The sequence below is a fragment of the Mustela lutreola genome, chromosome 3, assembly GCF_030435805.1.
Source record: "Mustela lutreola isolate mMusLut2 chromosome 3, mMusLut2.pri, whole genome shotgun sequence".
Taxonomy (NCBI): domain Eukaryota; kingdom Metazoa; phylum Chordata; class Mammalia; order Carnivora; family Mustelidae; genus Mustela; species Mustela lutreola.
In genome coordinates this window covers 32,165,446-32,188,905 of record NC_081292.1, presented here as the reverse complement: position 1 = coordinate 32,188,905, position 23,460 = coordinate 32,165,446, and positions in this window count along the sequence as shown.

The window sequence follows — 23,460 nt, the reverse complement described above, 5'->3', positions numbered from 1 at the left end:
GCACTATGTCGTGGTGCCTGCCTCCTTCATGTCGCTTCAACTCATCACGCAGGCCCTTTTTCATCTTCCATCGTCACAAGGAAAAGAAGGGTGAGTACAGAATAGTAAGATATTTTGCGAGAGAGACCACCTTCCCGTACTTTTTACTATAGTATGTTGTTAGACTTGTTCTATTTTGTTATTCGTCATTGTTGTTACTCTCTTACTGTGTCTAATTTATAAAGTGAACTTCATCGTGGGTCTGTATGTATAGGAAAAACATAGTATATATAGGGTTTGGTACTATCTTTGGTTTCAGACATCCACTGGGCGTCTTGAAATGTATCCCCTGTGGATAATGGAAGGGTTACTGTACTTGCATTATTTCACTGCTCAAATTGTTTCAGCTTTTGCCGTGGGCAACTCTTTCAGGTGGGTGCATCTTTTTTTTTTTTTTTTTTTTTTTTTTGAGCAACTTCCTTACTATCTGGCATTATGAGATATAGTATGCTCTAGAATGCCTAATTTTAAAACTTGAAATTGCTATAGAACTCATATTTTTCCCTGACCCAGACCTAGAGCTAGTCTTTTTCTCCAAAGGACCCTCATTCCTCTTATTGGAGAATGATGTTAAGAAGCCAAGACCTTGACACTAATTATGTTTGTTATTACTGGGTATCACTGCTTCTCCACCATCTCAGCGGATAGATCTAGGACATAGCTATCTATCATAACCAGTATATACACACTCCATTTATATATTTATCCAGTCACATGTACTACATATTTTTAAAGTAAACATGAGTTTGGAATAAACAGAGTGTCTCAGACTCTGTCTAACCCAGAACTTATATTTTGATATTGAGCTCAATGCAAAGAAATTTTTCTTGAATATCCATTCATATATTTTCTTTCTACTTTTTGAGAGAATTTTACTTTTAAAGATGGCTCATGGTTATAACTATTACATAGATCCATTTATATTACAAATTTATTTCTTAAGAACTAAATATTTTAAGTATATACAATTACAATTATTTTCATACTCCCTTTTTATACCTCTTTCTATACTCCCTTCACTCTCAGAAATGTCCTAATCTGGATAATAAATTCTAAAGTTACCTTACAATGAATTCATCTGAGCGCAGGAGGCACTTTGAATGCTATGATTTAGAGCAATGCCTCCCAAGATTTCATGGCCATACGAATCACCTGAGAATCTTGTTAAACTACAGACTGATTCAGTAGGACTGGGGGAGAGAGTCTGCATTTTTAACAGGCTCCCAGCTAAAAGCAAAGCTACAGGTGCACAGACTACACCTCAAGTGCAAGGCTGAAGACTGCATATGTGTCCTTGCATGAGCCTCTCTTTGTCCCGAGTCTTCATCTAGATTCATTGCTACCAAAATCAGCAACTACTAGGATTCCAATCAAGTTTGTAGCTCTTCACTGCTATACTTAGTTCAGTCTGGTGGCTTTGTTCATAATACAAGCAAAGCAAGTTGATATCAGTTGGTACATTAGACTAGTTGTATTTGACAGGTGGGAATGGGAGGGTGTCCCTTATACCCTCTTTTCATTATTTTAGTACTTTGGAGAATAGAAAAACCTTAGAAACTTATTATTTGAGTGGCTGCAATCATGTTTTACTTAAACAGCAGCTCCCTTTTATGAACTTTCCCATTTTCAATTTAGTATTAATTTTGATGAGTTTTTTAACCCAAGGAAAACACTTGTGGCGTCTATTACAAGATTGGTGGACTCACGCTGTGATCAGAGACAGATGCTTAAGGGAACAGTGGAGTCATTTGTGATTCAAGACCATTCCTGGTGGGGGGTTGGGTGGGAGTGGGGAGAGAGTGAGAGCGGGGGAGGAACAGAGTAAATATGTAGAGAGTATTGCAATCTCAGGGCCATCTGTGCTAACTGCATGCCACAAATCTCAAACAGAAACAGGCAGTGTGAAAGCAAATGTTATTAGTTGGTTTCAATATTGTGCCCTTCAAAATTATTTGTTTCACTCATTCATTCATTCATTTATCCATGGTTACATTTTAATTTTGAGCACTTGCTCTGACATAAGCATTATGATGGGCACCGGGGACCGACTGTTAAAGGATAGTTCTTGTCTTCTATGAGCTTTGGGTAGAGATGTGTGCCATGAAATGTACACAGGTGAATACAATAGAGTATGTTAAATGCTACACTGTTGCATGGAGTCCGGGATGCACATTGCGAAAGCACTTGGGATCTTGGGATCCTAGGAAAGTTTCACACAGGAAGTGGTGTCTAATCTGAGATGTAATAGATGAATAGAAGTTATCCAGGTTAAAACAAAAAACAAAAACAGTTGGCAAGTAACAGAGAAGAGGGGAAAGGAAAGAGGAAATGGGGTTAATTTTAGAACATTTTAAGAGAGATTAGCATGTACAAAGCCCAAATGTTGAGACAAGCATAATCACTATGGTAACTATAACTTCCCCCAATGTTTCCTTCTCCTGGGGTCTCCATCTTAGTGATGTCAGTGCCACCCACCTGATCACCCTGACCACAAAGTAAGAGTCATCCTGGTCTTCTCCTACACTCTCAAATCTACTGCTTCCTTCTTAGGTAGCCATCTAGTTCTGTCAAGTCTTCCTTCTAAATATAGCTAAATGCATTTTCTCATCGGCTTTCATGGGCCCATGAACACGATTATCTCTTACCTAGATTACTATAGGAGCCTCCAAACAGATCTTCATAATTTGTTTTAAACCCTTTTCAGAAGGTGGAAAAACATATTTTGACTATAGTGATCTTCCCAAAGATAAAATCTGATTACTGTCAGTCTCTCTCCTTAAACCCTTCAGTGGTTCTCCATTGCCCTCAGGATCAAGTTCAAATTCTAACATAGTTACTAAGACCTGTGTTTGATTGGACTCCCACTTAACCTTCACCTTGCTGATCCTGTACTTGGCTCATCTCATATATTTGTGGATCACCAGTATTCATCATGCCAGATACTCTAAATAAAATGATGAATAAAATAAATAACTTTGCATAGATAAGGCCTATATCCTATCAGAAAAGGCATTTAAAGAAGTAATTAAGTTATTAGCAACAGTAGTGAGAGCTCTGCCCTACCACCACTGTACTAACTATAGTATTTAGGATTATCTTGCATTTGACCTATTCTGGAGTGAAATTTTTACAGACTTTAATTTTAAAAGGTGATGATTATTCAAAACAAAACAAAATTTAAAAAGTATGGTCATGCTATTAGTCACAGTAATACTAGGTAAACCATGAAATTGTAATCATTTAAGACGATCAAAATTTATTTCTAGCCCCTGAACTGCTCAGTGGACAGGAGGAACCAAGCAATTATTCAGGTACTTGGGCTGATGCAGGTTCTCTAATTATTGGCTCAGGGTTCTGGAGTTCCCTGAGCACTGACACACTGGCTGACGGTCAGGGAAAGAGAGAAGTTGGAGACAGGTTTTAATGAACCAGGACTGGAAGCAGAATCTATCCTGTCAGACCACATTTGGTTGTCTAGAATGGTCCACATAGTCAGGTTCAAGTCAAAAGGAGCCTGGGGGAATTCAGAACAGTTCTCCGCCCAGAAACAGAAGGAAATGGGTTTGAAGAACTACTAACCAATCTCTACTACACTCACCCAAACACACAAATGACGGGAAACAATTATGACCTGCCCATGAGTGCAGGGAGTTCATTGGCATCAGGCACTGTCATCTGTACCATCTGTGCACTTTGGACTGACAGGAAGGACCACTGGGCACCCGCAGCCTAACAGATCACACCATCACCATGTGTCTCACACTCTAGTGAGGCTTTGATTATTTAAAAATTTTAAAATAGATGATCATCTTTAAAAGCCATAAAAATTATCTTGATGCTTCTGGTATTAAGACTAAAAGAGCCATCTAGTACATTTGTTTTCTCTCAGCCACAAGTCTTCTGTGGAAACCTTCCCTCCCATGCCTATCTTCTCCATCCCCGCCCGTGTCCCCACCAATCTGTCATTGGCTAAATCTTCGTAGACTTTTAGGCTCTAGTTAAAAATTACTTTTTATGTTGTGCTCTTGTGGATGTCCTCAAAAGAACAGTTCCTTCCATGAATTCTAGAAGCATTTTAAAATCTCTCTCTATGCATATTATAAAAGTGTATGAATTAATGTCTAGGTAAACCTTGTATTTCTGGAATATAGCATAGCCTGACACAATGGGTAATATATACTTATTAATTGAATCGATTTGAATTTATGTGTCATTTACAGGGTTAGAAAATGGGACACAAAGATATATAAGAAATCCTGGGTTTGAAGACCTCTAAACACACACATGCACACACACACACACATTTATATGTAAACACATTTGTGACAATACGTATGTATGTAATAGATATTCTGTGTATATGGCATATATTTAGTATACATGGCAAGTATATATAACATATATCGTGTATGTGCAAATGTGTGTGCTATATATATACATATATATTCAAAAATGATAAATATAAAGGGATCCTGACCCTTAAGGACATTTAGCTGAGTTTAGTATGTGTTTATGTGTGTATGTGTGTATACATGTATTTATATAGTAATATATGACATATATAAAGTGTATATAAATGTATACACTTTATACACAAAGTGTATACACTTTATACACAAAGCATACTCACACACACACACAGACACACACACACCCCTAATATACATTGTAACACCTTAGGCGATAGGCTACTAATTGACAAAGAAGAAGGATGAGAAGTCAGCAATTCGCCTCTTAGAAAAGGAACCTGTCCCCAGTGGTCCAGAACAGATGGGAAATGGTCTCTGTGCTGTCAATGAATCATCTTTCTGAACCCAAGGAGGGCTGGCCCTGAGAAGATGTTTTAATTATAAGATAAAGCTTCCATCCTTAAGTAAATCAGGAGGACTGGCCCAAGAAGAACACCATAGCTCTACAGACCTAGGCATCAACCAGCTTGTCCAGCATCTTTAACAGGACATCGACCAGGGACAGCCAGCTGAGATAATGTGCTGGAAAGAAGAAGGCCCATGCCACCTTTATTACCAGACTATACTGAAAGAAAAGAGAGGCTTGTTTGGAAACATTACATTCAACTCCTCACTGAAAACTATTGCCTGGGAGTAATGACAGAGTTGCTGACACTTGAAAGTTGATTTAGAAATGGAAGGGCTTACTTTATCTCAGACCCATGACTCATGGGGGAATCAGTGAAATCTATTTCTCTTAATGTTTTCCAAAGAGACTTACTGATCAAAGTTCTTTCCTCCCCAGAGGTGTGTTCCTTCCAGCACAGGGATGAGGCATATCTCTGGGACACCCAGAGGACATTTATAGTCGCTTCCCAAGTGGCTCTTGTTCTCGGGATTAAAAACGGAAATTATCTCTCGGCTGTCAATGTAACATCTTCCAGCAGCATGAAATTCTGTCAAACAGAAATTGAAGATGAATAAAACGAAGGTACACACTCAGGATTATTCCTATTGTGAAGCAGCAGTGCTCTGCACTGACGATTCTACACCCTAATAGTAGATTTAGGGAAATAGAGACATACTGGTTTTCTGAACGCCCCTGTACACTTTGCCACAGGAAGGAGCGGTGATTGAATAGGACTGACAAACGCTGTGAGCATATGCAATGAGCCAACTATTCAGCACTCCAGGGCAGGATTACAAATGATTTGTGTGCATTTGGAAGGGGGGGGTAATCAGTTATCATAATTCCATTTGTAATTTATGTTTGCATGAAAATGCAGTTTTTAACCATTGCTAGGATTTGAGGGGCAAGTACAACCTGTTTTCATTTTGTCAAACTCCAGGGAATTTCTGCATGCCAGTTCGGTAATAATGCATATCTACATGATTGGATGGCTGGTTTCGAAGAATAAATACCTACTCTTTATAGGAACAATATTTACAGAACATGTCTGGTGCGCGCAAAGCTGTTCATTACCCATCAGGCTGCATTCTAAATAGACCCATATCCAAATTCAGGACAAAGGAAAGGAAGGCAAATGAAGAGGGAGGGCAGAAATGCACTCCACTTTAGATAGTCTGCAACATCTGCAAGACAGGCTTTTAGAGAGTATTAGAGAGGGCGACTGTATAGAGGGCTAGCCAGAGGAACTGAATGCAAAAATTTCATATGCTTCGAGTAGCAAGGAGGTGGCTACAAAGATGAGAGGGAGAGAGGACATGGAGATAAGACAGAAACTCCATCAACTAGACAGATGTGAGAATGCATGGATGAAAATGGGCAGTGGGGGATAACATGAAACGTTCCAGAATTGGGGGACAAATTCCAAACAATCATGATGATAAGGGCAGCAGAGCTTAAGCTTCTGTGAGCAACACTGTGAACTTTTTTTGAGCTTGTGCTCCAGGATGTGTTTGTGGGAAAAGAGATAGAATTTCACCAGATTTGAAAAGAGGTCTACGCAGGGGCATTCCTGGCTAGCTCTGTTGGTACAGCATGTGACTCTTGATCTAGGGGTCTTGAGTTCAATCCCCAAATTGGGTGTAGAGCTTATTTAAAAAAGTAAAAAAGTTCTACACATACAAGCTCAAAACCACTGATATATTAAGAGATTTAAGGAGTTAAAATCCCCCTCTGTGGAATGTAGGGGAGATGATATTGTAGTCCCAGCATTTAAACTCAGTGTTTCTCAAGTGCTTTTGACCATGACCAATGGTAAGAAAAATATTTTATCTTGAGACCCTGCACAGTCTCTTTTTTTCTCTCTTTCAACTGGAAAAAGAAAAGTTTCACGACATAGTTGTTATCCTTCCTGTGAGATGCACTCTGATATTTTCTATTCTATTCTATTCCAGGCAATTCTATTTTATTTATGCAATGCTGGTCATGACCTACTAAATTGATTTCATGACCCATTTATGGATCACATCCAACAGTTTGAAGAACACTGCTTCAACTGACTCTAAAGGGAATGAGGGCAGAGGCAAGAAAATGGGACAATGCACTGTCTCAAAGGACGGTGGGAGCTCTCTTTCCAGTGTTGATAAAGGTTCTAGTACAAAGAGGAAGGGTTGCTGTCTACAAAATTGAGAAGTGGAATTGGAAGAGGGAGGATAAAAATGTCCTGGTGAGATGGAGGGGAAATTTAAAACTCCAACTAGGCTAAATGGAAGAAAATGTCCTGTTAATTTCATAAATACAATTCATGAAACAATAGAACAGACAATTTTAATAACTTTTCAATACTTGGGTTTGTTGTTCTACAAGTAGAGTCAAAGCAGCATACTTGTCTGGGTACTGAGAGAAATTCTACCCACCGTGGAAAGAAGAGAAAAGATGGAGAAAAAAAGGAATTTGAAGAAAATAATAATAAACAATATTTCTGTAACTAAACAAATGTTAGGGGCCCCATTTTTTGTTAGGAGGTTTAGAATAGAGGGGTTGCTGTCAAATTGGGTGGACAAAAACTACTCATGTAATTTTCCCTTAAAATTAATAAGATCAACTCTAGGCATACCTCATTTGTACTGCATTTTGCTTTACTGCACTTCACAAATATTGATTTTTTTAACAAATTAAAGGTTTGTGACAACCCTGCATCAAGTAAGTCTATTGGCACCATATTTTTTTTCTTTTCTTTTCTTTCTTTCTTTTTTTTTTTTTTAAGCAGCATTTGCTTGTTTTTTGTCTGTGTCACATTTTGGTAATTTTTGCAATGTTTCAAGCCTTTTTGTTATTATTATATTTGTTAGAGTGATCTACAATCAGTGGTCTTTAATGTTGCTATTGTAATTGTTTTGGAACTCCATGAACTGCTCCCATAGATAATGATGAACTTCATTTGTAAGTGTCGTACCTGTTCCAAATGTTCCACTGCCCAGCCTTTCCTCATGTTTCTCCATTTCCTTGGGCCTCTCTGTTCTCTGAGACACAACAATATCAAAATTAGGTCAATTAAAAACCTGTAAGTTCAGGTGCCTGGGTAGCTCAGTGGGTTAAAGTCTCTGCCTTTGGCTCAGGTCATGGTCCCAGGGTCCTGGGATGGAGCCCCACATTGGGCTCTCTGCTAAGCGGGGAGCCTGCTTCTCTGTCTCTCTCTGCCTGCCTCTCTGCCTACTTCTGATCTCTGTCTGTCAAATAAATAAATAAAATCTTTAAAAAAATAATAAAATAAATAAAACCTGTAAGTGAAAAGAAGTTGCACGTCTCTCACTTGAGATCTAAAGTTAGAAATGACTAAGCTTAGTGAGGACAATTTGATGAAAGCTGAGATGGCTAGAAGCAAGGCCTCACCAAGCAGCCAAATTGTGAATGCAAAGGAAAAGTTCTTGAAGGAAATTACATGTGCTACTTCACTGAACACACGAAAGCCAAGCAGCCTTATTGCTGATATGGAGAAAGTTTTAGTGGTCTGCATAGAAGATCAAACCAGCCGCAACATTCTCTTCAGACAAAGCCTAACCCAGAGCAAGGCCCTAACTCTTTTCAGTTCTCTGAAGGTGAGAGAGGGAGAGGTGAGAGAAGTGAGAAGCTGCAGAGGAAAAGTCTGAAGCTAGCAGAGTGTGGTTTGTAAAGTTTAGGGAAAGAAGCCATCTCCATACCAATGTAGAGCAGCAAGTTATCCAGAAAATCTAACCCTGTGGTAGATAATTAAAGAAGGTGACTGCACTAAACAACATACTCTCAATGGAGATAGAACAGCTTTATATCGGAAGAAGATGCCATGTAGGTCTTGCCATAGCTAGAGAGGATAAGTCAATGCCTGGCCTCAAATCTTCAAAGCCCAGGCTGGTTCTCTGGTTAGGAGCTAATGCAGGTGGTGACTTTAAGTTGAAGGCAATGTTCATTACCATTCTGAAAATCCCACAGCTCTCAGGAATTATGTGAGGGCAACCTACCCAGTCTGTTCTATAATGAAAAATAGAACCTAGATGATGGTACATCTGCTTACAACATGGTTTACTGAATATTTAAGCCCACTGTTGAGTACTACTCAGAAAAGAAGATTCTTTTCAAAATATCACTGCTCATGGACAATGCACCTCATCTCCCAAGAGCTCTGATGGAGATGTACAGTGAGATTAATGTTTCTATGCCTGTGACCACAATATCCATTCTGTAGTCCATGCATCAAGAGGTAATTTCCACTTTGAAGTCTTATTTGTTTGTTTCTTTGTTTTGTTTATTTTTAAACATTTATTTATTTATTGTTTTAGAGAAAGAGAGATTGCAGAGCAAGGGTTAGTGGGAGTGGGAGAGAGAATATCTCAAGCAGACTCTGCTGAGTGCAGAGACCAACATGGGGCTCAATCTCATGGCCCAGAGATCATGACCTGAGCCAAAATCGAGAGTCAGATGTTTAACTGACTGAGTCACCCAGGCACCCTCAAAGTCTTATTATTTAAGAAATACATCCATAAGGCTACAGCTGCCATAGATAATGATTCCTCCAATGGACCAGAGAAAAGCAAATTGAAAACCTTCTGGAAAACATTTACCATTCCAGATGCCATATAGAACACTTTTAATTCATGGAAAGAGGTCAAAATATCAATATTAATAGTGGGTTGAAAGAAGTTGTTTCCCAACTTCATAGATGACTTCAAGGGGTTCAAGATTTCAGTGGAGGAAGTAACTGCAGAGGTAGTACAAATAGCAAGAAAACTAGAATTAGAAGTGGAGCCTGCCACTTTGAAAAACAGTGTGGAGATTCCTCAAGAAATTAAAAATAGAGCTTCCCTATGACCCTGCCATTGCACTACTAGGCATTTACCCCAAAGATAAAGATGTAGTGAAAAGAAGGGCCATCTGTACCCCAATGTTTATAGCAGCAATGGCCACGGTCGCCAAACTGTGGAAAGAACCAAGATGCTCTTCAATGGACGAATGGATAAGGAAGATGTGGTCCATATACACTATGGAGTATTATGCCTCCATCAGAAAGGATGAATACCCAACTTTTGTAGCAACATGGATGACTGGAAGAGATTATGCTGAGTGAAATAAGTCAAGCAGAGAAAGTCAATTATCATATGGTTTCACTTATTTGTGGAGCATAACAAATATCATGGAGGACAAAGGGTGTTAGAGAGGAGAAGGGAGTTGGGGGAAATTGGAAGGGGAGGTCAACCATGAGAGACTATGGACTCTGAAAAACAATCTGAGGGTTTTGAAGGGGCAGAGGGTAGGAGGTTGGGGGAACCAGGTGGTGAGTATTAGAGAGGGCACGGATTGCATGGAGCACTGGGTGTGGTGCAAAAATAATGAATACTGTTATGCTGAAAAAATTAAAAATTAAAAAAAAAAGGGGAAGTGGAGCCTGCCAAACTATGAAAGCTGCTCAAGTGTCCATCAATAGATGAATGGATAAAGAAGAGGTGGAACACACACACACACACACACACACACACACACACAATGGACTATTACTCAGCCATAGGAACATTGAAATCTTGTCGTTTGCAAGAATATGGATGGAGCTAGATAGTATAATGCTAAGTGAAATAAGTCAGTCAGAGAAAGACAAATGCCATGTGATCTCACTCATGTGGAATTTAAGAAATAAAACAATGAACAAAGGGAAAAAAGAGAGAGAGAGACATACATCAAGAAACAAACTCTTAAGTATAGAGAACAAGCTGATGATTACCAGAAGGGAGGTGGGTTGGGGGTTGGGGAACTGGGGGAGGCAGATTAAAGAGTACACTTACCATGGTAAGAAAAATACAATGAAATGGTTAAAAAATCAAAAGAACAAGTGAAACCTGAAGATGTGCCCGAATTGCTGCAATCTTGTGATAAAATTAACGGATGAGGAGATGCTTCTTGCGGATGAGCAAGGAAGTGGTTTCCTGAGACAGAATCTACTCCTGGTGAAAATGCTGTGAAGATTGTTGCAATGACAAGGGTTTCAAATATTACATAAACTTATTTGATAAAGCATCAGTAGACTTTGAGAGGATTGATTCCAATTTTGAAAGATCTACTCTGGGTAAAATACTATCAAAAACATCACTTGCTATAGAGAAAATATTCGTGAAAAGATGAGTCAATTAATGAGGTAAACCACGCTCTTGTCTTATTTTAAGAAATTGCCACAGCCACTCCAGCTTTCGGCCACCATCACCATCAGTCAGTGGCCATCAACATCAAGGCAAGACCCTCCACCACCAAAAACATTATGACTCACTGGAAGTGCAGAAGATGGTTAGCATTTTTTAGCAATAAAATATTTTTAAATTAAGAAATGTACATCGTTGTTTTATACATAATGCTATTGCACACTTAATAGACTACAGTATAGTATAAACCTAAGTTATGCACTGGGAAACAAAAAATTCATTCGACTGGCTTTATTGTGATACTTGCTTTATCGCGGTGGTCTGGAACTAAACCTACAAGATCTCTGAGGTATGCCTGTGTAGGTCAAGGCCAGCTTGAAGGAAGGCATAGTCAGCCAAGCTGAAAACCCTTCTGAAGATGGCATTAAATGCCTTGCAACAATTCAATTAGCTAATCACAGATGGTTACCAGCTATACAGTCTAAACTTTCATTTCACTAACAAATGTCACAGCTAAGAAAACCTGAACTCTGGGAAATTGGGGGCGATTCCACGGGAAGGATAGCTTCTGTTCTTGTGGTGACTTCATTGGCAGCAGATGAGAAAGTGCAGTGTCACATGGAGGAATCTTTGTAGGAATTAGTCATCCAAGGATGAGCGATTGGCACTATCTAAAAAGTGAGACTCAGGTTGCCCATCATCCTGGAGTTTCCTGTGTAGTGGGCACCTTGAACTTGAGGCAAGTCTCGGGGCATTAAAAATAATACAACAAATAAATTCAACTGAAGTTTATCATCAACTTAATACATTCCATAAAGATATCATACAGGTCTAGCTTTCTAGTTCTTTTCTCTTATTAGAGAGTACAACCTGATTTTGTTTATTCATCCTCAGGGGGATCACTATAGGGATTGATATGAGTGTTATGATTGATATGAATTTTTATATGTCAGTGGTTTTAACTATTTTTGCCTAACAGTATCCTTTGATAAACTGATAAAGTTTCTTCAGAGAAGTGGACATATTATTGTTAATCTTGTACAGACAATCACTTAAGCTTTTGCAGGTAATCTGAGGTTCCTGAAATCCATCCATAGACACTAAACCATAAACCTAGGTTGTGGGACACATTGATGTACTTAATCTATTATGAAAAATCCAACTTTTCTACTATTTTAACTGCCTAAGAAGGCAGTTAAAGCTCTCACTTGGGGTCATGTATAAGAAGAGGGAATAGTATTTATAAATATTCTCTGCAGTTGACAATACATCCCCCTGGCCTTTGCTTTACACAGTTAGAGAAATACATGTCAGACTTAGTCTAATTTCCAAGAAAACCTTCTATGTATATTTCTGTTTTTTTAAACAAAAGTTCATGCTAACTTTTGGACACAAAATATTTCCTTAACTAATCCCAAACATTTATTTTTATCAGCCCTACGATGTACTGATAGGTGAATTAATGAATGGATAGGTGAATAAATGATTTAGAGATCTCCGTAATGAAAAGTAAAGGAAATGACTTGATTATTTAGTGAATCATGCCCAAGAATCCCCATTAGGTTTGAATGAAGTCTCCAAATTTTTTTTTTTCCAGACAGAAGCTGAAGATAAATTCTAACTCCATGGGGAATCTTAGGCCTGATGGTTCCAAGACAAAAAAACACCATCAGATATGAACATACGTAACTATCCATAACTTCTAGTAGGGGCAGAAAACACATTCAGTGTATCATCTGATCCCATATTACAGAAGAGGTATTTGGTTTGATTAACATCTGACAAAGGATAACAGCTTTATTTATTTTGGATCCCAGAGGCAATGGATTTCCTTCCTTCCAACCCCAATACTGGAATGATATTGAAGATACACAGCGCCAGCATGAAGTGTGATACCCATTGTTCTGTATCAATTATCAACATGTGCAGTATTAACTCTGCATGAACCCCAGAAGCTAGATTACCAGATTCAGTTAAACCCAATAAGTACCAAAATTCCACTTAGGATTTTGTACACAACTTTACAGGTATTCCACCAACAGAGCGAGAGCGGCAATAGGAGAGAGAAATGTGTCTCACTCTCTTCTTTACTGCCTAGACCTGTTAATATGAAGGCCAGGAAGGATAAAGTCCACCCCATTCAAAGCTTTAGATATCTATATCTATATCTATATCTATATCTATATCTATATATCTGTATCTCTATAAACACATATATGTACATACATATATATCACCATATATACACACATATAAACACATATACATATATATACACATGTATACAGATATACATATACACATATATAACATTTATATAAAGGTATATAGAATTTAAAATATCAAATAACCTGTCTTTTCATATGCATACCCAGTAGCATCCAGAGCTTGACTGAAAGCCTACTGAGATATTAAAAATTCTGACCTTTAAAGATTATAGCTACCATAACAGAAATTTTAAAAAGGTGAAATTTTGTTTTTTATTTTTATTATCAGAAATGATTAAATAAATAAATGAGAGTGACAAAGAAATTCATAAATAATCACTTGTCACTTAATTATGACTGTTTCAGCTAAAGTACAAATCAATATCAAGAATCAAGAGTGCCTAGCCACAATGGCTCATCTCTGCTCAAAGAGAGACACAGGGCTGAGTGGCATTACAATGCACTAAATCAAGTTCAGTTAAAGAAATATAAATGTCTTGGAATTTTTTAACTAGACAAAAGGATGGTAAGGAAGTGTTTTCTTCCTTTCAGCCTTTTAATAAAGTAGGAAAACAAAAACTTTGCCCAGGGACATTTCTAAGTGCAATTTAGTGTCCTTCAAAAGATGAACTGCTGAGCTTGGAGGTGACAAGGAACAGTAGAGTTGAAGCCCATGTTGAAGAGGCTGTTGACCTCAAGAGAGATGAGATGTAGTCTCCGATAAGGAGTAAGAGATTTGGCTCATGACCTACTGAAAATGTCTGTTGTGAGATGGAGTATCCTCAAAGCAACAGAGAACTTTCAATTTCCTTCATAATCTGCAAGGGGTGGGCTTGGTGAAGTTAACACCTATTACACACAGTGACCAAGAAATAATCTAAAACAAAAGCCTTCTTCTAGGGGATTACCTACTTTTAAAGTCAACCATAAAAATTCAAGTCAGGCTTCTGAGATGCAACCAATATTGACAAACACCCACTGAAAGGAATGAATCGTGGAAACATTCCCTTCAACAGCAACTTTTAAGAAAGAAAGAAAATGACTCAGTAGGTGGTCTTTTAGAGGCTCAGTCTTTCCCTGTCCTGCGCCAACTGTCACAGAGTTTTCTTGTTCCTTTAATAAATAGTATTAAGGAGGGCACGTGCTGTGATGAGCTCTGGGTGTTACACATAACTATACAGTGGCTAACTGAACGTAATAAAAAATAAATTAAAAAGATAAATGGTCTTCAAATCACTATTTAAAATAGGCAATGTCCTCCTGGAAATACACTCATCAAAATTTAGCATGACAAGATTGTAAGGCAGTTTGCTCGATAGGGATATCTTCAGAGGATTTCAAAAATTGTCTGTTAAAACCTAAAAATAGCAAATTAAAAAGTTTTAGCTTTTTGGGAGAAGGGGGTGGTATTATGGACATTGGGGAGGGTATGTGTTTTGGTGAGTGCTGTGAAGTGTGTAAACCTGGTGATTCACAGACCTGTACCCCTGGGGATAAAAATATATGTTTATAAAAAATAAAAAAATTTATTAAAATTAAAAAAAAAAAAGTTTTAGCTTTCATTTTATATATTGACATATTAATGGGAATTATTCTGTTAAATTACTATTACTGACAGAGTGAGTACCGTTTTATCCCATTCATCTAACGGATTTATGCACATTGGAATAACACCTTCTTTGATTAGATTCATTAAGCACAATTTGCATTTTAAAATACAAGTTCTAGGTATAAGACAGCCATGGTCTTAAAAGATAACTGGCAAAGACTCTTGAAGAATATGCCTCCATTATGTGGGTAAGTAGTATTTCTTCTTTTTAATAAATTATAGTTTCCTGAATTGATAATATGACTATTTTAAGATTATAAAGCTTTCAAGTTTCTCAATTTTTTTTTTTTTTTTGATCAGTATTCTCATCCATAAAAACAGGTTTGGTGCTAAACGGTCTCTAAAATTTCTCTCAGCTAGACTGACCAGAAAATATATCATCCAAACTAGAACACTTTTGACACTAAAGAGGGTGCAATTAATAATTACCTTGGGAAGGGGCGCCTGGGTGGCTTAGTTGGTTAGGCAACTGCTTTCGGCTCAATCATGATCCTGGAGTCCCAGAATCGAGTCCCATATCGGGCTCCCTGCTTGGCGGGGAGTCTGCTCTCCCTGTGAGCTCTCCACTCTCATACTCTGTCTCTCAAATAAATAAATTAAAAAAATAATAATAATAATTACCTTGGGAAAATAGTCAGCAACTAGGAATGTCCCAGGCAAAGTAGTACATATATTTACCTGGCTTTTAGCCTACCCATCAGTAGTTATCTTCAGCTATAGAAAAGACCTTGAACTGCTTTGTGTCAATTAAAGGTCATTAATATTAGCAAATAAGTAATTTTATGCACAGATTATGTTGCTAAAGGTATTAAAAGTAAGCTTTTTCTTCTTCCAAGTTTAATTGTTCTTTGAAATGTTGTTTGCAACCTCAATTTGTTCAGTGCACCTACTTTTGCAATGATAAGGGAGGAAAAATGTCAAGGCAGGTCCTTATAAATTCTAAATTTCAAATGATTATGGTCAAAATTCCACGGAAGGGAAGCCTTACTTTGAAAGGACACATTAAATAAATGGACTTCAAAATTTCCCAAGTTCAAGGCCCCAGGATTTTATTCAGCGTCTTTTGGTTCTTCATTTCTGGACCATTATTAACAATCACAGAGTCAACCAATTAGTCAGCATTTTCTGTGATGTATATCTATTTGTTGCTGTGTTTTGGAGTGACTTCACAGCTAAATATTGAATATTATACAACAAATATTATGTAATTGTTGATAGCATAGACACTGGAAGGTTAGGAAATTTCATCTATACATATTATAAAAATATGAATTATCAACCCTCCTTTATTTTTGTTTACATACTTTTCTTTGTATATTTCTATATCAATTGCCTATCATTGTATAACAAGCTATCCCAAAATTTAATGACTTAGAGAAGAGGTCAGCAAAATTTTTCTGTATAAAGCCAAAAGGTAAATACATTTGACTTGGAGGACCTAAAGAAATCAGAGGTAATATACAGATACTTAGGTAATAAGAAAAAAAAAATGTTCCCACAAAAATTTTATTGACAAAATCCAAAATGCAATAATGATGGCTGAATATATCTTTTTTGAAATATAGATTATTAAAAGAATGGAATTTTTCTTTTGATTAATCAGAGTTTAGAGTTCATATTCCCTCATCAGAGTAAAAAACAAGTTCTCATTCTCCTGCAAAGGTTTTGCTTGCTTCTCAGAAACATAATATCCTTCTTGGGAAATCACCAGAATGTGTGGCCTCCATCTGTGTATCTCCCCTTTGGCACTCATATACTGCTCTCAAACTGTTGGATAATTTTTCAAATGGGTTAAAAGCACAGAGACAGAATTTTTGGGGTTTGAATTCTAGGCATACTAACTGATCAGTTGTGAAATCTTTTAACTATTTATTTAACCTATGTAGAAACAGCTGTTTCCTCATTATAAAATGAATAGTTGTATTAAATTCACAGAATCTAATTGTTGTAAATTAGATTGTTGTAAAGATGGAATGAGCTCGTAAATGCAAAGATTTAGAACAGGGTGTGACATACTATATAGCACCCAATATAAATGCTCTCCCTTGTTTTTTCCCCAAACTTTTAAAGGTATAAACTCATGCCTAGCTTGCTTACCACACAAAAGCAGTCTGCAAGTCAGAGCTGACCTGCAATGCCTATTTTGCCAAGCCCTGCCATAAAGCTGCAATGATAGAGCATTGCTCACAGCACAGTGGGTTGGTTGGATAGTTTCGACACTGTTTTTTCCAAGGCTCACACATATTCCTGCATTCAGTTTGTGGTCCACTATGCTGGAAGGTCTAAGGAGATCCGTTTTGCAAATTCAAAACAATCCTAGTTCTCCTCCACTGATCCTTCCATCTGGCAAGATGGACCATCAGTAATAGTTTCAAAGCAGTCTTCCAAGAAGAGGAAGGCGGAAACTGCAAGGTGTCTTGAGACTCAAGCTTCCCAACTAGTGCAATATCACTTCTGCCAAGGTCACAAAGCAAGCTCAGATTCTGGGCTTGAGAATATCTGCTCTATCTCTTGATGGGAGGTGCTACAAAATATTGTGACCTTATTTTTTCAAATTACTACTAACTTCCTTCCACACCAAGACCACCCCAAACCCAAGAAACCATAGCAACCCAGGAAACCACAGACTATGTCTTAACATCAGGAGAAGCTACTCTTACTATTATTATTACATCATAGTTATTTATGTACAAGTTAAATCTTTGGGTTGCTATGGTTTCCTGGGTTTGTGATGTCTTTTAGGATAGGCACCATATGTCCTTCAAATGAAGTCATAGGTATAAAATTATTTTGGAAAATCCAAAACGTTCTAGAAATGCAAGATACTTTTGTGATAGCTATTGACATTAGTCTTTCTATTACTAGCATTTGACATAATGCTTGTTCTTGACTAAAGCAAATGATCATTTACTTCTTTAAATATTAGATTTACGTTAGATTTAAAATTAGATTTAAATTAGATTTAAAATTAGATTTAAATATTAAAAATTAGATTTAAATATTAAATAAATAAATCTAATAAGTAATTCTTTTCTGGACACCTATTTTGTTTTCAAGTTATTTAAAAACAGAGGTCAAGGGAAAGAGAATGAATTTTGGCTCATTAAATATTTACTGAAAAATATTTATTGAGAACCCACATGGTAGGTAGTTAGCTAGTGTACAAACTATTTTGAGATTGTCTCTTGGAAAAGAGACCACAGGTATAGAGGTAATAGATAAAACTGTAAACCAAAATTTAATATACCAAAATTATGCAGCAATAACAATTTGATAACTTCTCCTTGCCTCCACTGTTCTGTTAATTTTATCTCTCAAATACCACAAAAAATTCCACTTCTCTTCCTCATAACTGCCACTACCTTAGTGCATGCTTCCTTTCCTGTTACTGTGATAACACCCCTTCTTTAGCATATCCATTCAATTCCTCCCCTTAAACTCTCCAACTCATTCTCCTTTATTCTATAATCTAAATTACTTTTAAGATGCATATCTGGTCAAGATAGTTCTACTTAAACCTTTCAATGCTGCCTTTTATTTTTTTAGGATAAAGATAAAACTATCCCAAACTATCTTCCCTCATTCCCCTTCTCTTTTGCATTGTGCCACCTAATGATATTAACATCTTTTGATTTATCTAAGTCACTGCTATTCCCTTTGAATGAAAATCATTCTTTGGATTTCAGCTACAATGTCACTTTCTTCTAAGAAATCTTTAATCCACTCAACCAAGGGGGAACTCCTGCTATCCTATGTCCCTGCAGGTTTCATGTTCTAAGCTGCTCGGGAAGCTTCCCCACAAAGACTTTAGTCTTTCTTTCTTGATTGGCATCAAGGTTGGCTTCTTGGGTATGCAAATTGTGCAGTAACACAGAACCGTACACTTAGAAGGATCTGGAGTTTGGTTTAATGTTGTGCTATCCCTGTGCTGAAATTACTAATCATGTTCAAACAAAAAGCCCCACATTTTCATTTTACTTTGGGCCCTGCAAATTATGTAGCTGGCTCTGATTGCCTAAAACATTATAGGCACTTAATAAACATATGTAGGTTGAATAAATAATCGAATGAACTACCTGCCTCCCACTTCGTTTTCTTCCGCTGGAAATATAACACCCTGTGGTATTAATTTACTTAGTCATTGATTAAATATTTTTTGATTACCAATCATATTGCAGATCCTGAAATATAACAAGGTTGCATCATAAACTCTACACTGTGTGTTTTCTGTGGGTTTTTTTTTTTATGCTTTTCTATATTGACTTGCTGGTCTCCCAAAGGCCATTTCTCTCTTTCTAGCCTACATAATGGTAAAGCAAAAATTCAAAGCATTAGACTAAGTGAGTGATGCAAATTTACAGAGGTAAAATCTTCCTCTCGAAAACTGAACAAAACTGCAGGTGGGCAAAGGGTGAAGAAAAAAGATATTCCTTTAATGAAATTAAAACAAAAGAAAGCAATGAGGGGAATAGAGACCTAAAAATGGGAAGATAATAAAGGGTCTTCTATCAGAGAGATGGAGAGTTTGGAAGGGATCCAGTGCCAAATTATCCTCAGCTAGGTACCTACAACCTACTACTCATGAACAATAGGATTTCAAGGTGGAGGTGGATAAGTAGACACAGAATACTTTGTGTGTATAGGAACCTAAAGGAATAAACTGACTTCTAGATAAGGTAGAACAGAAGAAACCAATCTGGAAAATTTCCTATGGCCTGGAAAAATAAGTGTTATGGCCTCTTTGTGTCCCCCCGAATTCATGTGTTGAAATTCTACTCCCTCCCATGGAGATGGTATCAGAATATGGGGCCTTTTGGAGGTGATTAGATGAATTTCTAAAATTTTATCCAGAACTATTTAGTTAAAAATCAAAGCTAATAGTAAAAAGTCAAAGTCAAACAAAAGGTATGTTTTATGGTACATTCCACTGTGCTTTTCTTTATTTGTGCAGAGGTTCGGGGGTAGAAAGATCAAGACTTTTAGAAATAGATATTTAATAAATAATTTACTCCTGTATGAGACATACAGCTCTGGTTACTAAAACACAAAAGAAAAAAGGATCAAATTATATCTTGCTGAGTAAAAAATTGATTTTAAAAGATTTTCTTTACTCTCATTAAGAAGATTAACATAGCAACTTCTCCATCCCAGAGAATCAAAGTGGATTTAGACTTTGCATCTGGCAGGTGGGCTATAAAAAAATGCTTGAACATGTTTGACTAGAGTTCCACTGAAGTGGAGCTATTGAGACTATCATAAAAAATCCCCATTTACTGTAAGATCGGAAGTCATAAGGTCTAAAGGAAGCAAAATGAAGTATGCACAAGATAGGGAAAATTTGGTCTTGAAAATTTTTTCTTGATAATACAAAGTATGGGACTTATACTTTTTTCTAGATTTCAGTATAAGACTTGATTCTTTCCAAATATTGGTAAGGTTGTCCTTAATATTTATTCCCCATTTTCATATATTTTTCCCCTCAGGCTTTTAAAATTTTCTACTCCTAGTTCTAAATTTTCTTTTCCTCTATTTCAGTTCCACACATAACCCTCTGTGCCTCAATTTCCTTATCTGCAATTCCGTAATATTGAGGACATCAACAGTATTTTTATAAAGGGATTTTATAAGATAATTCTGTATAAACCATGGTGTTTAGTATATGGCTAAGAATTCACTAAATTTTAACTAGTACTAGTACGACTATGATCAAGTTTATATGTAATATCCCTAGAACCTGTAGCATATATAATATTATTACTTAGAAATAGGTTTGGCCTTAGTTCTCTCTTATAGCAGAGTGCCTTAGGCTTGACCCGTAGGACATCTAAATTTAGGCACTGTGGCAGAGATATTTAGTATTCATATATTCTCCATGTGCTCCTCAACATTTTCCACTGAAATAAATTTTGATTTAACGATGGTACCATATAGCCTGTGGTTTATTGCAAATTTAGACGTGAGAAAGGGTGTGAAGAGAAGCAGCCAAGCTCCAAGTAAGATCAAGATAGAAAATTCTAACTAACTGAGAGGAGCCAGCCAGACTTCCACAGCTCAAATACAAAGCATGATATGCTAGGTAAAGTAGAACCATCTCCATTTATTCTTACCTTCAAAATAGTTAATATTCACTTCTTCATAAATGTTAACAGTTTCCATGTGATTTCTCATTAAATCCTAAAGATAGCCATGAGGGGTATATTGATCTCATTTCTCTCATTTTACAGAGAAGTAGATTGAGTTTTTTAAGAGATTGAATGACATTCCCAAGTTTGGTATAGTTAAGTGGTTGGGCTTTGGAGTTTAGTAGACAGGTGGTACATGTGAAATTTGGGTAAAACTATTTCTTGGAGCATAGAATTTAGATTTCAAGGGGTCATTTCGTGGTTTGAATGGGATAATTTATCTTAAACAGTTAATATTAGCTATTGCTATCATAAAATTAGTAAAGAATAGAATAGACTTTAAACCTTGGCTTCTCAGACTACAAAACCCATTCTGAACAACTGAAAACAGCTTCCCATTTTAATCTATAATGTGGTGTTCCATTATCCAAATTATTATTTTAACCAGAATTCTAGAATTGCATGCCTAGTACATCTTAGAAAACTTGACATTGTCAGTTCTTCTTGTCAAGTTCTTGACATTGTCCTTCCTTTTCTCCATTCAATAAGAAAGAATATGATGATAATTGTTGATTCATTTGATAAATATGTATTGAGGATCTAGTCTGTGCTGGCAATAGATTAAATGCTGGGACTACCAAGAAGGGCTCACAATCTAGAAAATAAGTTATATATACACTAACAAATGTCAGCACAATTAGCGTTATTTTTAAAAAATTATTATAAACAGTTTATAGAAACTCTGTAGATCCTATTTAACAGTTAAACCAAATCCCAAAAGACTGGAGATAAAGACAAAGAAAATTGTCAGAAAAGGAAAATACAAATGATTAACAGAAGTCATTGGAAACTGGAGTAAACGTTATTTACTAATATCTTATTCTCCCACCAGAAAGATTATACTTTCCTTAGCTCTTGGCCCCAGGTTGGGCCACATGGCTTTCTTCAGCTAAGAAAATGTGAACATAAATGACATTGCTCCTTGGTAGGAGCTTTAAAATACTGCCCAATATGCCCTTCACCATATTATATTCTCTTTCCCTTTATCTGTAAATGACCAAATGGTAAATATTTTAGAGTTTGCAGGCAACATATAGTCTCTGCTTCATATTCATTTTTTTTTAACCCCAACCACTTAAAATTTTTTAAAAAGTATTCTTAACTAATTGTCCATACAAAAACAGATGGCAAGTCAGATTTGGCTCATATGTTTGCCAGCCTCTGTCCTGGATGACGGGTTCTGGAGTGCGAAGAATAAGGACATGGGACAGAGAACACAGGTGATGCATGATGGACATGTGGTATGATGACAAAACTTTCTTTCAATGAACCGCTGAGATTTCAGCATTCTTTGTTACTGTAGCATAACCTAGTTTATCTTCACAGACAAGAAATCCTAAAACATTCTACCTGGAGAAATTTAGATTTTTGTAAAATGTTACATTTGAGATAAGGATAAAACATAAAAGATATTTCATCCTTCAAAAAAAAAAAAGGACATAGGAATTTAAAACAGAGAATACAGACTGTGCAAAGGTTTGGATTCTTGAATGTGTATGGGTAAGGACATGGAGAAAGACAGGTGGACAGGAATGGCCAGGTGGGAATACTGAGAGGATAACATTATTGGATTATTATCTGGGAGGGATAGAGAAGAATGTGCTTTACAGAGCTGACCTGCTTAGAACATTACTTACATTTATTTGTAGAAGTTTTTCCAATCATTGAGGAAAGTCATAACAGAATAAGCAATGCTGTAATGTAGAGAGAAAAAGATATCCAAGTCCATTGTATAGAAGTAAATATTCTTCAGAGTCCTTCAGAACTATTTTTATGATTTGAGCAGTACTTCCTAAAAGAACTAAAGATCTTATGGAAACTTTGATGCCAGCTGAATCTCTTCAATATTTCAATCCTCAATAACCAAGAGTGAGGCTAGGATCATGTTAGTAGTGATTCGAATGAGTTTTTGTCTTACTAGCTGGTGTAAAAAACTCAGGTGAATCAGAACACATACATTGCCTTATAAATATAATAAGAATAGGGATTTAGCACAGGAATTTCAATCCTTTGGCCTAATCAGTAGGGAAATTTTTTTTCTAGTATGTAATTATTAAAGTATAATTTCCCAGCCTAAATATTGAAATATGGGGTGATAGAGATGAAAATACAACTAACATCGAAGTTGATCACCTTACTATCAATCAAAAAACTCCTAATAGATAGACCCTTATAGCTTGTAGATAAACTAATGTGGATAATTTGTATTTTAACTCTCCCACTCTGTCCAAATTATATTTTTTAAATATTATCCCAAATGAATATTTTGATTATATATAGGGATTTTTTGATTACTCAAATTAATAACATTCTCTTTTAACTAATGTATAAACTTCTAAATGTAAAATTTTGGTATTTGACATCTTGCATCTTTAGTTTTTGACTAAAACAGAGTATCTCTTCAGAGA